The 19,979-nt window shown below is 35.4% G+C and overlaps 1 long non-coding RNA gene across 1 annotated transcript; it reads right to left on the minus strand.

The window, feature by feature from the left end:
• Positions 1-5,575: 5,575 nt before the first annotated feature.
• On the minus strand, positions 5,576-19,658 carry LOC101751461. Its single transcript, XR_212024.5, has 3 exons — positions 19,585-19,658; positions 17,317-17,359; positions 5,576-7,860 (listed from the first exon to the last, which is right to left on the minus strand). It is a non-coding gene; the product is annotated as an uncharacterized LOC101751461 (long non-coding RNA).
• Positions 19,659-19,979: the final 321 nt, after the last annotated feature.

Here is a 19,979-nt window from a genome sequence, read left to right on the forward strand (position 1 = left end):
TGTTTTTTGAGAGTTACTGTACTTTATTTAGGATTATTTCTACAAATCAGGGTAATATGATTTTTTTTTTCTTTCCACAAGGCTTATCATTTAAAGAAAGGACAATAATTTATTGTAAGATTGTTTTTTAACAATTATAGGCAGCTTTGTTTTATGAATTAAATATATATTTTTTAGGTATAAGTGAAGAGAAAGAATGCTCTGAAAGCTCATACAAATACTGAGTTTTTTTTTTAAGAAATGTTTAATTAAAAATCTTGACATAAATTAAAATACATGAACTTATACCATTCTTTAGAGATAATTGTTGTTAATTAAAGAAAATAATGTTAAATACAGTCATTTAGATCTTCTCAGAACTTGTACCACAGAGACAAAGCACTGAGATATTCTATTGTCACATCTGCCATAGAAAGTTATATAGAGACTGAGGAAAAATAAAATAGAGTAAATAATAGTGTCAAAAGTAACAGTAGTGGTACTGATATTTATTGAAATTTGTGTCTAAAAGTTCATATACAGAGAAATTCATCATGAAAAATTGCTATAGGACAAAAGTTGATGACTTGCTGGGGATGGACTGAGACTTTCAAAACTTTTCTGCATGTCCATATAACTCCTTCTTTTTCTACTATATGAAAATTATCAATTTAGAAGTCTTTAATCCTTGAACAGAGTTTTTAGATAATCTAGTAATGGAGCCAGTAGTTCCAGTGAATGAGCTGAAGCATGTCAAAAGAGTACATAACATCAAAAATATCTTCAGTCACAGGGACTACAGGATAGTGTAACATGACCTGCTCAGAGCAGCTATGATGCAGATATGAATGAATGAGAGAGAACTGTTTTCAAAAGATACATCATTTATTTTACCACTCTTCCTCCAGACTTGGTATTCTAAATGTCTAATTATTTATTTTTTTATTTCATGGAAATAACTATCTCCTCAAATAGGCAAGCTCTGAGAACCATAGAATGGCTTGAGTTGGAAGGGACCTCAAGGATCATCAAGTTCCAACCCCCCTGCTGTATGCAAGGCTGCCAGCCTCCATATCTAATACTAGACCAAGCTGCCCAGAGCCCCATCCAACCTGGTCTTGAACACCTCCATGGATGGGGACATCCACAGCCTCTCTGGGCAGCCTGTTACAGCAGGTTTCCAGTCTCTTGGCAGAGAACTTCCCCCTGATATCCAACCTAAATCTTCCCTCCCTCAACTTAAAACCACTTCTACTTGTCCTGCCATTATCTACCCTTGCAAAGAGTTAACTCCCCTCCTGTTTGGAGGCTTTGTTTAAGTACTGGAAGGCTGCAATGAAGTCATCCTGCAGCCTTCCCTTCTCCAGGCTGAACAAGCCCAGCTCCCTCAGCCTGTCCCAGCTCAAGACTACGAAAGTGCAAAATAATCTTGCTTCTTTGATGTGGTTTTGCTTTCGTCACTTACTCTCTCTGTCTGCACTGCTAAAAGCTTGTAATAGTTCTATCTCTTCACTAGTTAAGCTGGAAATACATTTTATGTATCTTGAGACTCCTTCTACGCCTAGGCAGGAGAATGTGAGTTTCTCCTTCACCTTGACAATTAGTAAAAACAGTCTCTGAAATAATGTAGATTTTTCTTTCTTCTTTTCTTCCATTTTACTTCTTTATTTTGTTGAACTTTGTAATTAGATTCAGGTGTGTATTTATATATATTACCTGGCTATGAAAAGTGTAAATACAAACATTTTGATTTCAACAGGATAGTCAATGATGGGAACAACTTTGTGATGATGTATGCCGATCTGCTGGTAATTCTAAAGGGTAGACACCTGTGTGTTGGGGAAACTTGATTTTCTGATTGGACTTGATTGATACAGTTGGACGGATAGCTATGGATAGAGTTTCAGAAGTCAGATCAGAGGTGAGAAATGCAAGTGTTTTATTAACTTCTGTTCTTACAAGCATTCATTCTCGAGAATAGCTGTTCAATAACCTCTGTGGTAACCTGTATTTTAGGGATCAATATTCTGAGATTTGGCATTGCTTTGATAAAAAGGTGTTAGATAGAGAAAAGGAATTAAATGTGGTATGAGTGAGAAAGGTAGGAAGGGGGAGTTGAGGTGAAGAACTCTGGAGATCAGTGGAGTTTCTCTGAAAAGTTGTTCTTTTTGCCACTTGGACCCTTCCTGGCTCAGATTGCTGTTTTTCTCAGGTGGTTATCTCTAGCAGACACTCTCACTCCTGTGTGAAAACATGAATCCCACCTGCTGAAGAAAGGATGTAAGGCTGAGCATCATCATATTTACTTTAACTAGGGCACAGCTAGTCAAGGTACTATCTTCTGATATATATTGAATTGTTGGTAGACATAATGGGGGTGTAAGCTCACATCTGGCTTTAAAACACAACTCTTGTTGAAGAGTTTTTGTTCTTGTTTTGCAGTGCTAGCAGTTTACATTTAGCTGAATGACATCTGTTTACTGTCATAAGAAATGGAATATAAAAATGAGATGTGTTAAACAAATGCATTTTCAGTGAAGATGATTTTGCTTTTTTTGTTGTTGTTATGTATGAGAGGAAGGAAAAGGAACATATTTTATATTCTATTGATTTTTCTAGTGAAGTAGAAGGTTAGTCAACTTCAGGAGATTTTATTCCTTTTGCTCATTTTTTCTTGGTACATTTTTGCCCATTGAGATCCATTGCAAGAATTTTTAAAGATTTTTGTTTCACCAAAAATCTAAGGTGTTTATTTACCTTATGTTGGAAGACCTAGATCTCAAAATTACGTTAAGGACTTAGGTATCTAAATTATTTATGAAAATGGAGCTTAGGGACTTTTGAAAGTGTCTGACAAATACATAGGACTAAATTTCTTGAAATAAGGATAATTTGAAAGATTTAATTTTTTAAAAAGTGACACTTAAAAAAAAAAAAACCCACATAACATTCATTCAAGAATCTTGTCCATGATAGCTCAGGATGAGTACGACTAGGAAACACCTTTTGAAATGTGTTCCCAGAATATAATCTATTGATCCAGAAATCTGTAACTCAAAGAGTAACAGAGTAAAATATGTTGCCTTTAAATATACTGCCCATAAATGATCTGGTCAGTTTTACTGACTGTATCTCAACGTGAGTTATACTCTTGCTGTGACTTTTTTGCAGCTACCTGTTTTAACAAATATTGTCTTTTATAATTTTGGTTGCCTTTCTCTCCTCTTACCTCTGGGTAACCTGGAACTGTTAAGGAGGCAATGTGGCACTGCTCCATGTTCTTTTTCTTTTCCTAAGACTTATTTCCTTGGCTTTCTTAAATAAATAAATAAATAAATAAATAATTTTAAAAAAGCTGATTTATACTCACTCTCTGTTATTCTCCTCTTTGCGCAATACTTTAATAAGGTGAATTCTTTGTTGCTGTGCTTGTATGTGTGTTTGAAGTCATTATCAAAGAATAGTTGGAAGGACCCTTAAAGGTTATCTAGTTCCAACCCTGGGTGGGGATCCCTTGCAGTAGACTATTCTGCTCAGAGTCCAGTTTGGACTTGAACACTTCCAAAGACAGGGCATCGAGTATTTCTCTGTGCAGTCTGTTCCAGTGTCTCACCACTGAGTAATGAGCTCATTCTTAGTATCTAATCTAAATCTACCCTCTTTTAGTTTAAAGCCCTTACCTCTCATTCTATCACTACACTCCCTGATGAAGAGTCTCTCCCCATCCTTCTTGGGCCCCTCCCTGCAAGAAAGATATCGAGGCACTGGAGCGTGTCCAGAGAAGGGTGATGAAACTGGTGAGAGGTCTGGAGCACAAGTTTTATGAGGAGTGGCTGAGTGAGCTGGGCTTATTCAGCCTGGAGAAGAGGAGGCTCAGGGGACACCTTTTCTCTCTATATAATTAACGGAAGGGAGATTACGGTGAACTGGGGGTCAGCCTCTTCTCTTGTGTAACTAGTGATAGGAGTAGAGGGAATGGCCTCAAATTGTGCCAGGGGAGATTCAGGCTAGACATTAGGAAATACTACTTTTCTGAAAGAGTGGTCAGGAACTGGAATGGGCTGCCCAGGGAGGTGGTGAAGTCACCACTCAGAATTTAATAGTAACCTTGGTTAGGGGAACAGATGCTTAGCAGTTTGCAGTAATTTTCTATGGGCCATCATGTCACCATGGAAAATTCAGAGCCTTGAGTATATGCTTTTTTACTCCCATATCAGGAAGGATGAGGAAAAGTTAGAGCTCCTACTTCATTAATGAACACAGCCAACACAAGGACAGAATGTAACCACTTGTATGCCACAGGAAGAACTGTATGACTTCTTATAGGAAGGAGATTGAGTAACATACTTGTAGAAACTCACAAAAAAAAATCTGGTTGATAGATTAAGAAGATGAGAACTAGAGTTTGGTTTAATAATGCCTTCAGTGTGATTCTTCACAGCTACCTTTAGCATCTGCAATGAAACTATCACTTTTGTTTAACCATTGCACATTGGCCTCATTAAACCTCTTTGGACTGTGCTGAAGCCTTACTTCAGTGGTGTTTCAAAGGACAGTAAGTACATACTGAATTACCAAATCCTTAGTGTAATGATCAGAAAATGATTTCCTTGGCCACTTAGTTACAGGAAAAGCAAAACAGAAAGAAAAAAAATAAGATGTTACATTAAGTATCTCTTTGATGCTTTTAGCAGAGGGATAGTGTGATAGGACATAACCATTATGATGCTTTATCTTGACTAGCAGATCCTCTAGATAGGGAGCATATCTGGCATGGTGTAAAATATGTAAAATTAGTATGGAGCAGTGTTCAACACTGGCAGTATGCAGTGACAAGACATTACAGATTTTTTTTTTTTTTTTTTTTTTAATGGTGTATCCAGATTCTTAACAATGAAGTAATAATATTCAGTGGTCATTCACAGTGCTGCTATTTTTTTACAGAGATAATGCTCAACATGTACAGTAGAAAATGTACCTTTGAATTTATTTTAGAGTTACTGATTCCACCTATTTATTTACCTATGTTTAAGCATTTCTTAGCAATTTACGCTGTAGCATCTGCCACATAGAAGGGCATCATGATTTATCTGCAGGTCTGAATACATTACTTGTTAACCTTTACAAACACCTAGTGTGACTCATTCCATCTTATCACAGCAGACGTCAGTGGGAGTAAGCATCACTCAACAGGACAACCAGTTTGTACAAGATATAGGCACATGTACCAAATGTACCCAGATAAAAGAGTTGGTTAATTTTTAAAGTGTTAAAAAGGAACAGGAACAAAACAATACAGTCTGTGTTGGGATTTCTGGCATATGTGCTGGTAGTCATACTGAGGGGATCAAGTACTAAATAATACCCTAAGTAATGAATGAGAGAAGGATCCTGTATAATCATCTCGTCTAAGTGTCCTTAAAAAAGCATCTAACTTTAGTCCTTAATTTCTTCTTTTCTTCCAGCCATTTCAACATTTTAACCAGTTGCTGCAGTTCCCCTTAGTAGAATTTTTTTTTTGCTGCATTTTGCCACATTTCTTTGCCTAATGCTAATTTGCACAGGCTTGAGAAGCACAACACTTACACAGCTTATCTTTCAAGGAGTTTGGCCATGCCACAATTTATAAACTTGTCACGCTTATGGAGAACAGAAATTTCCTTAAACATATGTATATCTATGTGGTCTGTGCTTTTGATTGATTTTATTATTAGATTGATACCTATTTTAAGACCAAACAAAATTTATGGCAATTTACACTAAAATGGGTAAAATACCAAATTAGAAAAAATATATGTATCAGATGAACATACAGAAACAAAGAAAAAATCAGATGTCTGGGAAGAATATTCTCTTTATTTCTCCCTCAAGTAAAAGTTTTTCCATTAGGACAGTTTTCAGTTTCAAAGAACAAACAACAACAAAAAAAAATCATAAGAGCCTTTGGGAAACTTTTCCATGTTTGTTTTTTAAAATGGCTGGAATTACTAGAATTGTCCCAGTCAAGGTGTTAAAAAGAATGATCAGATATGGTCACTCAGATTTTGTTAAAAGGTCAAACTGGAGCCCTGTAAGAGGAAATGGCCTTTTGTAATGTACTCAGCACCCACTGCCTGTTAATAAAATGTACATAATTTTTTTTTTTGGAAGCATACCAACTCACAATTTCTTTGAGTATGATTATTTCTATACAGAATTGTTTGAATCAGAAGGGACCTTTAAAAGTCATCTAGTTCTAATCCCCCTGCTATAGCCAGGGATGTCTATAGCTGGATCAGATTACTCAGAGCTCCATCCGGCCCAATGTTGAATGTCTCCAAGGATGGGGCATCCACCGCCTCTTTGGACAACCTGTTTCAGTGCTTCACTACCATTATTGTAAAGAACTTTTTTCTTACATGCAATTTAAATCTCCCCTCTTTTAGTTTGAAACCATTTCCCCTTGCCGTATTGCAACAGGCCTTGCTAAAGCATTTATTGCCTTCTTTCTTATAGCCCCCCTTTGGATATTGAAGGGCCACTATCAGGTCTCCCAGAAACCTTCTCTTTCCCAGGCTGAACAGCCCCAGTTCTCTCAGTATGCCCTCGTAGATGAGGTTTTTCTTTTATATCCTACATTATATCTTCCTGGCAAAGTCTAAGAATTTTCTTAACAAAAAAGCAAGAAACATCTTTCTTCAGGACCAGCAAATCATCAAAAGAAATATCGGGGGATTATGCTTAAATCTAGATGCCTGAATTAAAGACTTTGTTTCCTATAAAGACTTTAATGTCAAAGAAAGGCTATAGGGTATTATAATATTAGATTTCCAATAAATTTTTGAAGCTGTAGAGATCCTATAAATGGATTGTAGGTAACAAAATAGCATCCTAAATTAAATGCTCCAATCAAATTGTATGAGTATTTTCTTGTATTATCAAGTCCAAACAATATTAGACTATGCAGAACTCTTAAGCTTTTTTTCTTACCTCTTTCCTAGTCACACATTGCCAATTGTGAAGATTTGACAGATGTGATGTTATATCAGCTTTAAATCTTATTACTTTGTTGTATTTAATTGATTTGTATACAGAAAATTATAGGTATTATATTTGATACACAACAGTTTTTCCTCAAAGCTCCATAAAGGAGCAGTTTTGAGCTTAGCATGTAAATCGTTTATAATATTGCATAAAAAGAAGAGACTTTAAGACTAGAGGAGACCTTTGCCATCCCTAACTAACACAGTTTTTCTGCACTGAAAATTTTAGATAATGAAGTTATCATAGGTTGGATTATCTTGGTAATGAAGTACTAGATTCTGACATACAATCTCAGGTTGCAGCATTTTCAGAAAGTTTCTTTGTGCATTGTATTCTGACATGGTGTGACTCACATAGTTTGACTTGATATGTCTTACAGTGACACTTTGTCATAGATATGCAAATGCTCCCATTTTCTGAAAAGAACAATAACAATACTCTTGCTAAATCAATCAGAAAAGCACTGATATTTTCCACATTTTCAGGATATAAATAGTATTGCACAGAATTCACTGGGTCATGTTAGCATTTATTCATATTCATAGAGGTACATATACAACACCAGCTGAGTGACAATGCTTTGAAAACAATATTCTGTTTAAAACCATAAACACCTTCGTAAGAAGTAATGCTTCTTGTTTATACACTTTACACTTATTTTTGGAAATACAGCATACATGCATATAAGAACACAGAGCTATTATAAATTCAGCTTGCTATATTTGCTTCTCATTATTCATGTGGTTTGTGGTTTCTAACAAGCTCCCGTGATGGTGGGGCTCTTCTTCTGCAGATAAAGAACAAAGGCAGTTAGGCTTTGTCAAGACTTTTCTCTGGGCGCCCTGGACAGCTCAGACACTAGAAAAAAGTGGGAAAAAAACCTTTGGTAGGTAAAAATGCAATGCATATTATTGTCCGATCTGGAACAAGGAGAAACTAAGAATTACCTTATGACTTCCTGAACTGAAATGCAGTTTCTGGTCAACTAAAGTCAGAATACAATATTTTTAACGTTTAAATTACTTTTCCCAAGAAAACTTATTAATTTGCATTCTTAACAGAGAATGCAGTAGGTCAGTTTTCAATAGAGAAAATGTTTGTATTGCTAAGAAATTCTAATCCCATTTCAGATATTTTGGCTGAAAATAAACAAAACAAAATGACAATAGCAAAGAGAGGAATATAGCTAGATATTCCATGTATCTATGAGCTGTCTTCAGAAACTGAAACCAAACAGCCAAGCAACCAACCAACCAAACAAAAAAAAATAGAAAATATTCTCCAGGAAGTTAAGATAGTACCTAAACCAAGAATAATTATTTCAAGCTCTACTTTCTTGAGGAACTATATTATAGAATTAATTAAAAAAAAAAAAAAAAAAAAAAAAGAGTGTTCTATCTAAATCTAGTGAATAGTAGTGTTTCTGCTGGGTTCTCAAGCATAGTATCTGCTAATATATACAGGTGGTTGTAACAGACAGTGATTTAATATAAATTCAAATTTGTTCATTTTTAAGTGGAAACTGTGCACAAAGGTATGATGAGTTAGCATTAGGATTAGAATCATTTTATACATGTTTTTCTAAAAATAAATTTGAAAAGATAGTGGAGAGCTTGGTTAAGCTTGCTATATATACTGATATTTCAGGAAAAGAAAGAAAAGGGAAATATAATTTTCCAACTTTCATGTACAGCAATTTAAAAAAAAAACAACAAGTGAAAGGAATTTAACCTTTTGTGTGTGTGTGGGGGGGGGGGGGGAGGGGATATGAACTGAAAATTTCAAAGTACTTGGTTTAGGTTATCAAGTAGAAATGACAACTGGATACATGACACAATTCATATATTACAAAAGAAAAATGAAATAATAAAAATAAACTCATTAAAAATAAGAGTTTTACTACCAGTTGAGATAGTGATGAATCAAAAAACTTTTTCTCTCTTGAGACTAAGATAAAAGCTAGTTTCATAGTTTCATAAAATCCTCACATAACATGTATTCCTCCAAAAAATACTCCAAGATACACAGGCTTAGATGAAATATGCCCATTCAACCCCCATAAACCTATTATATTCATGTCAGAGTAAAAGTTATTCAGAATGGGATAACAATAGAGTCGTGTCTCAATAATACAGCAGGCAACAGCTCTATTCTCTGGGCAGCCATGTGTTACATGTATATTAAGTATTTAAATATATTATTTTTTACAATATTAGATTGTAAGCTATTATAAATAATTAAAATACATACTGTGAAATATAATGTGAATAAAGGGGATGTAGTAGTTGGTTCTTACATGAAATTATCTCTAAAAACGTGATTTCTTTAAAGAAATATCACATTTTAACAAGAGACTAACATGAGCTTCAAGAAAAACAAACTGTTCTTAGGCTAGAAATAATCCATAACAGATTGAACATTCAAAAAAAAAATTACAGATGTACACCAATCATATTTCAGATATAATATGAACATCTCTGAGATATGTATTAAAAAAGAGGAGATATTAATAGCATTGCTAGGGTTGGAAAAGACCTTCAAGATCACTAAGTCCAACCACAACCTAACCATGCTACCCTAACAACCCTCTGCTAAATCATGTCCCTGAGCACCACATCCAAACGGTTTTTAAACATATCCAAGGATGGTGACTCAACCATCTCCCTGGGGAGCATATTCCACTGCTTAACAACCCTTTCTGTAAATAAGTTTTTCCTGATATCCAACCTAATCCTCCCCTGGCTCAACTTGAGGCCATTTCCCCTCGTCCTGTCACCTGTCACCAGTGAGAAGTGACCAACCCCACTCTCTCTGCTATCACCTTTCAGGTATTTGAAGAGAGCAATAAGGTTGCCCCTTAGTCTTCTTTTCCCCAGACTAAACAGTCCCAGTTCCTTCAGTCACTGCTCATAGTGCATATTCTCCAAGCCCTTCACAAGCCTTATGTTGCCTTTCATTTTTGCTCTATTGAAATAGATGGTTATAAAATTACAGCTAAAATATCCCAACAAAAAGAGCATGTAGAGGCAGATTATGAGTTATTCAAAAGCATTTGGAGAGCTGTTAAGTGTTTTTCTTGAGGTACATTTGTATCTGAGCCCAGTAGTTTGCAATGTACTTCTGGAGCAGAACTACTGAACTGTAAAGTTACGTATCTAGATGCTTCCTATACCTGCAGTGCTAGAGATATTGCAAAATAGTCTCTGTACTCAGAAAATATTATAAGCTCTTTTGAATGTACTTAAGTTTTAGTAAGACCTTCACAGATAATTGTCAAAAAGATTAGTGTTCTTTACTTGAAAAATACCAAGCTTCCGGAGAAATGTGTGTAATTTTTTTTCCTACTGAGATCGCAAAGAGAAATAAGATTATGCTTGAGAACACTCATGTTTTCCTGAGGGAAACAACAGACAATAAATTGATTGTGACTATCTGTATATCTAGTAGAACTTAAAGGAGTAAGTTTGAAATGGAAAGAAATAAACAAGAAAGAAATGTTTAGTGTCATTTTGATTAAGTTTACAGTGTTTTGTCTATTTCTGCAAAGCTTGTCATGCATATTGCATTTTAACTCCGAAATACAGAAATATTTAAAGATTAATTTAAATAAAGGCTAAATGAGTTCTGTAAGGAAAATCAAATACAAGATCATAGAGGGACATCTTTTTAAATATTAGACTCAAAGAGAAAGACAAACACCTAGCTGCATATCATTTTTGTTAGAATAAATGTGAATTGGAAAATGAAAAGGAAAAGAATGGGTAAGCATAGTAAGAGTACAGTTTAGAGTTGGATCTTTATTCTTATTATGGAGTGTTTTTTTTTTCTTTGTGAAAAAGACATGTAAAACCCATAGTTAAAGTTTCCTTTGAGCTTTTATTTAAAGCTTTTCCTTTTAATTTTTTTTTCTTTTTCTTCCAAATTTTCCTCCAAATTCACAGACCCAATGGTGTCAAAATGCCTCTGCGTTCAAAATGATGCAAGTAGTCTGAATGCTTATAATGCTTACTTTCGAATTTTATTTCTAATAGAAGAACTAAAGGACAAGATCTTCTACTTAAGGAGTAATACAACATGGATATTTGTCAGAAAGTAGTATTGCCCATGGTATTTAACACATATTAGTCCACTATAGATATCTACAATAGAGATGACTGAGACAAAACAGTAGCTATTTATCCTTTATCAGACACAGAAGTCAACTCAAGGACCTAAGCTGGTTCCTTAAATTTGAAAACATGAGTAAATAACACATTGTTCAACCAGTTCTTGGACTATATATGAGAGCTCTTTGCCTCAGAAGGCAGAATGATTACTTGAAATGGAGTGGAGAAAATGTTAGAATTTAATCTGAAGAGAGCTTGTTTATAGGTGACCTGGAAGAAATTAATCACCAAACATTGCAGAAAAAGGAAATGGGAAGTTTAAGAAACTTGAAAACTTAGATGTGTACTGATGTTGGAGAAGGACAATTAGAAACCAAATGGTGCATCAGGACCTCCTAATGATTTGTAGATAAAAAATGATTGAACATAAAAGGATTAGTAAGAAAGAGTAACAGAGCAATATGAAGAAAATACAATAACAAGACTAAGACATAAAAAGAGTTGCAAAATCTAGAAGCATAAGAACAGTAAAAGAGAAAAACATACAATAAAAAATAAAAAGTGAGGACTAAGTGAGAGACAGCACTGTGGCAGAAAAAGACACAGTGGGTTGCAAACTTACAAAAATAAATCTTCTATATAAATCAGAAAGAATCTCTTTACAGAGGAAAAATCTGCGTTGTTGTAACAAAATGCAAAATGGTATTACAGCAGATGTGATAATCTAAATTATATTAATTTGGCTAGTAAAACATCCTTTCTCTCCCTACAACCTCTGCTTCATTAAGCGAAATAATGCATGTAAGACATAGACGGTAATTATGATACTTTGCTTGGATGGAAGACATCTGGCATAATGCCCCTAGGACAGGGCACTGGGCTTAAAAAAAAAAAAAAAAGACACTAACAGGAGAATTTAGATGATAGAAATGCAAACAGTTAAGGTTGTGAAAGAAAATCATAAACGGAAAGAAGAAACTGGGGCACCATGGTGATACTGGGCTGGAAATCTTAAATGAAGTGTTAGGGAAAGAGGGCTGATTCAATATGCTTCATGTCTACTAGTAGAACAAGAAATACTGCATTTTATTTGCAACAAAATGATATTGTTTAGATCTTTGCAAAAAAATTACAAACTACATTGATAACTACATAGGTAGGTTGTAGAGTTTAATAGCTGGCAGGTTTTTCAAATGTTGTGTTTAACTTGCCTTTTGCTCACTCTCCCTCACCCTCCTGCCCCCCACCCCCACTGGGACAGGGGAAGGAATTTGGAAAAAAAGGTAGAACTCATAGGTTGAGATAAGAACAATTTACTAAGACAATAAAAGGAAGTGAGAAATAACAATAAAGATAATAATAGAGATATATATGGTGCATTAAAAAGAGCACAGCTGTGGTCTTTTTAGTGGTCGAGAGAGGCGATCCTCCCTCTGTACTCTGCCTTCGTGAGGCCACATTTAGAATATTGTGTCCAGTTCTGGGCTCCTCAGTTAAAAAAAAGACAGAGATCTCCTAAAAGGAATCCTTCAGAGGCCCATAAAAACGATAAAGGACCTGGAGCATCTTCCGCACGAGGCTGGGTCAGTTCAGTCTGGAGAAAAGAAGGCTGAGAGGGGATCTGATTAATAAGTATCTAAAAGGAAGTGAGAGACAAATGGACGAAGCCAGCTTCTGCTTGGTGATGTGTAGCGATAGGACAAAGAGCAGTAGCATAAAACTTGAACATAGGAAGTTCCATATAAACATGTGGAAGATTTTCTTTGTGGTAAAGGGGACAGAGCACTGGAACAGGTTGCCTGGATTGGTTGTGGAGTCTCCTTCAATGGAGATATCTAAAACCTGTCTGGATGCCTGCTTATGTGACCTATTGTGGTGTACCTGCTTTAGCAGAGGGGTTGGACTTGATCTCTTGAGGTCCGTTCCAACCCCTGAAATTCTGTGATTCTGTGATATATATATATACAAAGAAAATAATGCACAATCAATTTCTCACCACTCAATGCCAGTCTCTGAGCAGCAGCAGCACCCCCTTTCAGTACTATAGTTCTTTCATATGATGTCATATAGAATGGAATATCCCTTTGGCCAGTTTTGGGCCAGCTGTCCTGGTTCTGTCCCCTCCCAACAACTTTGGACCCCTCAGCCCAACTTGCTGGGAACAGTAACAGATGCTAAAATGTCCTTGGCTCTGTACAGCACTGCTCAGCAACAACTAAAATGTTGATGTGTTATCAATATTGTTTTTGTCCCAGAGCCAAAACTTAGAATCATACCAGAGACTGTGAAGAAAATCAACTCTGTCCCAGCTGAAACCAGGACATCAGGATAGATGTCAGATATGAGTAATAAATCTTTAAGCCAAAATGAGAACTCACTCATCATGGAAAATCCTAGAATCTTCCTTCAAGCACGATTGTCCATTAAATGTTTTGTGTGTATGTTTCCATGTTGCTGCTAACGCAACATAATTCCGCAGTGTTCCTGTGATCACCACAATGACAGCCATATGACTTATCTGTGTCATTTGTTTGTCATTTGTTTGCAGCTTTTGCTGGCTGTGTAGTTCTGATGGCTTAACCTTGGCTGGCTTCCAGAATCCCACCAAGCTTCTCTCTCACTCATATTCCTCAACAAGACAAGAGGAGATAACAGGGTAAAAAAGCCCATGGCTTGAGATAAAGACAGGAACATAGCTTTTTCTATCTACCTTTGTGGGCAAAATAGGCAGAATTTAGGGAAGATTATTTTTATTTACTGCCAATTAAAAATAAGAGTGGAATAGTGAGAAAAAAAAAAAAAAAGACAAAACTAGAAATACCTTTTCCATCGACACTAGATGAACTTCACTCCTTCATTTCCAGCTTTCTACCTCCTCTGCCAATTCAAGCAGTGTAGAAGTATGGAGGTTGCAATCAGAAGATAACAGTTCCTCTCTGCCTCAACTTCCTCCTCACACTTTTGACCTGCTCCAGCATGGGATCTCATGAGATAAAATCCTTCAAAAATCGTTCTAGTTATTCCTCCTCTACTCGAGGCTGTAAGTCCTGCCAGACAACATGTTCCTGTGTGGGCTTCTCTCCGTGGGCTGCATCTCTTGCCAGGAAGCAGATGCTTTCTACCCCTTCTAGAATGTATCTTCCAGAGGCACAGAAACCTTGGCTGGTACGTCTAGCCCCACACTGACACTGCTGAAGCCAACTGGAACCTACTGTGTATGGCACAGGGTAGCACCGAACATCTCCACATCTCACAGAGGAGTCCTGTAGCTCCTGCTGCCAACACCTGCCCAGGTACAGTAGCCAATACAATAGCCAAGACAGCCCTGGACTATAATAAGTGCCAGTTTGGAAACATTGTATCTACAGATCAAGAGTAATGTCTGTTATCTTCCAATAATTAAAGAAAAACTGGGATGCCAGTTCCTCCCAGAAAGGAACAGGAGTTGATTGATTTGCATTGTTGTAGGAGGGTAAGGATTGTGAGTTACAACTCTATGCATAACTCTCTGTAAGTTTTGTTGCAGTGTCTCTAAATAGTTAATTAATACCGCTAAATCCTTTTGTGTTGTTAGTCTGTTAACAACATTTGTTTTCATCACATATCCATCCATCCAAGACTCCAAGGGCTGTTCAGCAAATCTGTGTCCTCCATCAGAAAAGCCAATCTCAGTCAGATAAGATCAGATAATCCAGACATGAGTTAAACATTTCAACTTAAATTCTTGACACAATCTTAGACAATGAAATCAAGGGTTATGTTCTGTTGAGCAAATATTGAAGATTAGAAAGATGTTTCAGATATCTAGGAAAACAAACCTGCTCCTTTTTTTTTTTTTTTTTTCCCTGGAATATTTCAACTCCTGATTATGGTATTAATACAAAATCTATGCCAGACTTTCAAGGAAAGAACATTATTTTCTGAAAATTTAGATGTTATATTTTAGTACATTTTGTGTTCCTATAAGCAAGTATATTCTCTGTCCATAAATCATGAATAATTTTTCTGTTAGCTGAACTTTTTTACAATTATATTAAATTTACTTTTCAGGAAAAGCTGAGGTCTTCATTGAAATGCAAAGAGGTTTAGGATTGTCTTTTTTTTCTGTGTTAAAATCTTAGCATGTTGTGAATTTACTATCTCTACATTTGAAGATTCTGGGTCAAATTTTCTGTATGTCTCAGTCACCCAGAGCGGGATGGAGGAGAGAAACAGAAAGGTAAGAGGGTGAGAACTCATTTTTTGATGTTAAGACAGTTTATTAGGCAAAGCAAAAGCTGGGCACACAAGCAAGGAGAACAAGGAATTCATTCACTTCTTCCCATGGGAAAACATGAAAGAAGTTCATCCACTTCTGGGAAAGCAGGGTTTCTCATGTGTAATGGTTTACTGGGAAGACACATGCTATCCCTTTGAACGTCCTCCACTTTCTCCTTCTTTCCCAACATCTTTATTGTGGAACATGGCACTATAATGGTATGAAATATCCCCCTGGACAGTTTGGATCAGCTATCCTGTGTCCAGACTTCTTTTGCACTCCAATCTGCTTGCTGGCAGGGCAACAGAAGAGACCTGGATTCTGTGTAAGGACTACTCTGCAACAACTAAAAATATTTGTCTATTATCATCACTATTTTCATCACAGATTCAAAACACGCCACAATATGACCCTCCAGAAAGAAAATATTCTAGACAATAACGTGACACTGCACTGTGCCAAGGATTTGTAACTTGGTCACCATTCCCAAAAACCTACTATACTGCATTTTATGACTGAATATCAGTTTGAGAAAAATTTCTGTGCTATCTGCTGGTAAACATTCCTCTATGCAAGACTTCCTTGGAAGAAAGAGTGGTGAAATTAATAATGATATTACACGAAGAGCATATAAGAACAAAGTAAAATAGGTAAGAATCAGTAAGAAAATGACAAATCTGGGAAAACCAATCAACAGCTTGAAATAACAGAATAATTTTTGAAGATGGAATGTGTAGTGTGGAAAGAAGAATTTTCACAATATTCACAATCTTATCATAGTTGTGTTAAATAGAAAATATTATAAATACAGAGATAAAACATTGAGATAATGCCTCTATTCTGGCAAAGGAAGACAAACAGTAGTGAGAGAAAATGAAGTGTTAATCAACACTTTTAAATAAGAAGGATCATATGCTGTATATTTTTGACAATCAAAATAAGATTTTTCAGTGTTTTCCTGCAATGCATATTATATTTTTTTTCACTATGAGCATGTAATTCTTGCAAATAAAGGAGAAATTAAAAATTCAACTTAAAATTCATCTTCTCTTTTGGTTCATTAGGTGTTTTATGCAAATGGACACTCTCTATAAGATGATTTCATGATTATTTCTTTAGAATGAGTGATTAGGATTAAGACTTGTTATTGCCTTACCTTTCTGTACATTCTTTATTTTGCCTTTTTGTAGGCAATGTTATTCAATAAATGCTTGAATAGGCTTTATCTCTTTAATTTTTAGGCTATTCGGTAAATTTCTTTTACATGAAGAATTTGTGATGTGAGAATTTTGGCTGTTTAAAATATTGTTTATAAAAATCTTTCCTATGTATTGACACTGTAGGGGAAATTGCTTTGGATCACAGCAACCGGCTATTCATTCTTACACTCTATTACACTGCAGATAGTTTAAGGTGAAGGGCTCAATTCTCTGCTGCAGTGAATCACTTAGTAGGTTAAACAAACAAATCTATGGTAAACAACTTCTCAGCTTCAGAAAGAACAAAAGCTTTTCTTCCTTTTTTTTTTTTCTCTACACCAATGCTTTAATTTCTCATTCTCAGCGTTCAGCTGCTGAGCATTTTACTTCATTAGTCAGTTCTGTTCCTACAGAGCTTGATTTCACAAGTCCTTTCCTGAAGAAGCATCAACAGAAGAAGTTGCTAGGGAAGGAGTGAGAGTTTATTTAGTTTAACAATCTCACAGTGCTATTCTAAACAAGAGATTTTAGTGGCCATCATAACTGGTAATTTTCATCCATATTTGTGCCACATTTTCTGTGTTCTCCCATCTTCTGAGATATGCCTATTGAAGAGTCAGGAGCAAGGATGTGGTGGAGAATGCATCTTGTATGAGTGATAAAGCTTTGGCTTGGAAAATGCAGTTTTTCTCATTGATATGACTGAGATAACAGGCTTGTGAGCAGTCTCTGTGACTGGGTGGCTACTTACTTCTTACTCTACATTGTGTCGATATGGTCATCCATCTTCAACTCTGAAAATGATTTTGAAAGATGAGTTAAGAGGTTAAAACACGGCTATTGACATTCCTCTTGTAGTCTGATACTCTTCCCTTGTAGTTAAAGAAGGTGAATAGTCAGTTATCAGTTGCATATCAGAAGGGAAATGGAAATGCTTATTTTTAACTAAAAAAACAGAACTTTCTGAGATTGTTATTGTCTCCTTGACTATAATGCAATTCCACACTCATAATTCTATTTTCTAATGTTGTATAAGGGTGCAGAATTATGGCCCTATTAGACAAGACTCAGAAAAGCTCTCCTAAGGCCAGGGAAAACTGAATTAAATTAATGTCTCTGAAATAATATTTATCTCTTTTATATACCCTATATTTCTATTTTATTTTATTTTATTTTTTTTTTGTAGAGGGACAACCTTTTCAAAGTACTTTGTTATGCATCTGACAAGTGTATGACTGGTGATGGTGTACTGGATAATAGTGTAAGTGTATTTGATATATAGAGTATATTAACAAGTTCTATTTTTCTTTTGTTTCCTCAGCATTTTGTTTTCTCTTTTTGAAGGTCCTGGAGAGCCTTAACAGCTGAAAATGTGTATATTATGAGGTAAGTTCCACTTCTTTGATTACGCAAATAGTTACATCCATTTCACTAGCACAGTTCCTGAAGTATATGACAGTGGAAAATTATCACAAAATTTGCTCTGATTTTTACTATATTTGTACTTCCTATTTTATTATTTTCTGTTACTACCAGAAGATATTACAAAATGTATAAATTCAAAATTAATCACTCAGTTTATAAAAAGTGTCAGTCCGCCATCTTTATATACTATTTCTCTGTTTCCTGGGCTTCTTTTTCATTGCTTTGATAAATAACTCATCTTCCATCCCATTACAGATTTACATAATTTAATGGCAAATTCATTAGGAGTGAAAAATTCTTTCATCTGAAATTTGTATTGTTCAATATTCAGGACATATTTAGCTGTCACTGAGAATAAGAAATCAAACCTATTCAAATTCTGCCTCAATGATAAAGAGTTTAATATCAGTCAACAAGTGTCTGTCTTTGAGATGCTTTGTGAAGTTTCAGCTCTGAGAGTAATTAACAGATGAGCATCTCCAAAAGTTAATATACTTAGAAATAGATTAAATCAACAAATGTCACTATGTTTAAGGGATTGATCAATATTTTACTGTTTGTAGTTAAACAGGAGATCTTCACTGTAAAATGTCCCTGGAGAGAATCTCAGTATTTTTGTTTTAATAAAATACTAATTTCATGAACAGCAGGAACATTGTTATGATTAACAAAGGAAACATAATAATAAATTAATGTAATAAGGCCTGATTTTGCTTTAAGCTGACCTTGACTTGAAGGGCCAAAACCTGAGTCTTGGTACATACGCGTATATTTTAAAACATTTATGATGAAAAATCTAATGCAATATTTCTTGCTACTTACTATTTCATCTGCTAATCTGGGCCTTGTTAGGCATGATAAAGAAAGAAAAATATAGAATACAGTTGGTAATAGTAGCAGAAAACAAACATATATATTGGTATAAGAACAAATCACAATGAATAACATCCTAATGAACAAAAGAAAGGGGTGTCATGCTGTAGAAGGAATGATTAAATGTGAATGTAAACAAGGCTTATTAAAGGCAAGTGATATTAGTCATGTAAGACATGCAGAACTTTTTCATATGCATATGTCTGTGTAAAAGACAAAACAGACACAGAGGGTAAGCAATGAAAATGGTACATCAGAAAGTATTTCTTTATTGGAAAATAATATCTAAAAATTGTAGCTGAATGCCAAATTCAGCATGTACTTCTCTGGTGGAAAACTCCAGTCTGCATAACATTTCTTAATCATTAACTGCAAGAGATTTAAGGTGTTACAAATAAGTAAATTACAAGAGTTAAACATATTTATAGGACACTTTCCTTATTATCGTACAATATCAGCAATCATGAAAATGTTTATATTACCGTCTTCTTTAATTTGTCATGATGAAAAACAAACTTTTCACCTACAAGATATTCCTGCTACTTCTTCTTTTCACCTTGACTTCCCTCTTTTTCATCAAAGTTTCATACAAGTGTTAAGATCAAACCTTCTGCAAGACTAATATGTTAAAAAGCATTGCAGAACAAACAAACGTGATGACAGAGCCTTTATTTGAGAAATAGACACTATAGGGAAAGATATCAAAGAGAAATTAACTCACCCCTCCCAGTAACATTTTGGAGAAAGGGGCAAGCTGAGGAATGCAGCCTTCTCCTGTTCGTACTGTTGCGCTGCAGGAGAAAAGGGCGGGGGAACAGGGACCTGCACAGACTCAGGTTGCACACGTGCTCCCAGAAGCATTGCTAAGACAGAAAGGGTGGCTCCAGCCCCCTCACCCCCTTGCTCCAGTGCTCACATGCTCATGTATTGGTTCAGGCTGTGACCTTGGAAATCCCCTACAGGCATGAATTGCTTTTTTTAGAGTCAAAAAAATCTGAAAACACTCAACATTTGAAAACTTTTCTACAGAAGGAAAAGTAAAAATCTTCACCTTATTTTAAGAAATACTGAGTTATAAGCACTATATAACATATTCTTTGGTATTTTGGCTTCTTC

This window comes from Gallus gallus, chromosome 3 (assembly GCF_016699485.2).
Source record: "Gallus gallus isolate bGalGal1 chromosome 3, bGalGal1.mat.broiler.GRCg7b, whole genome shotgun sequence".
Lineage (NCBI taxonomy): Eukaryota > Metazoa > Chordata > Aves > Galliformes > Phasianidae > Gallus > Gallus gallus.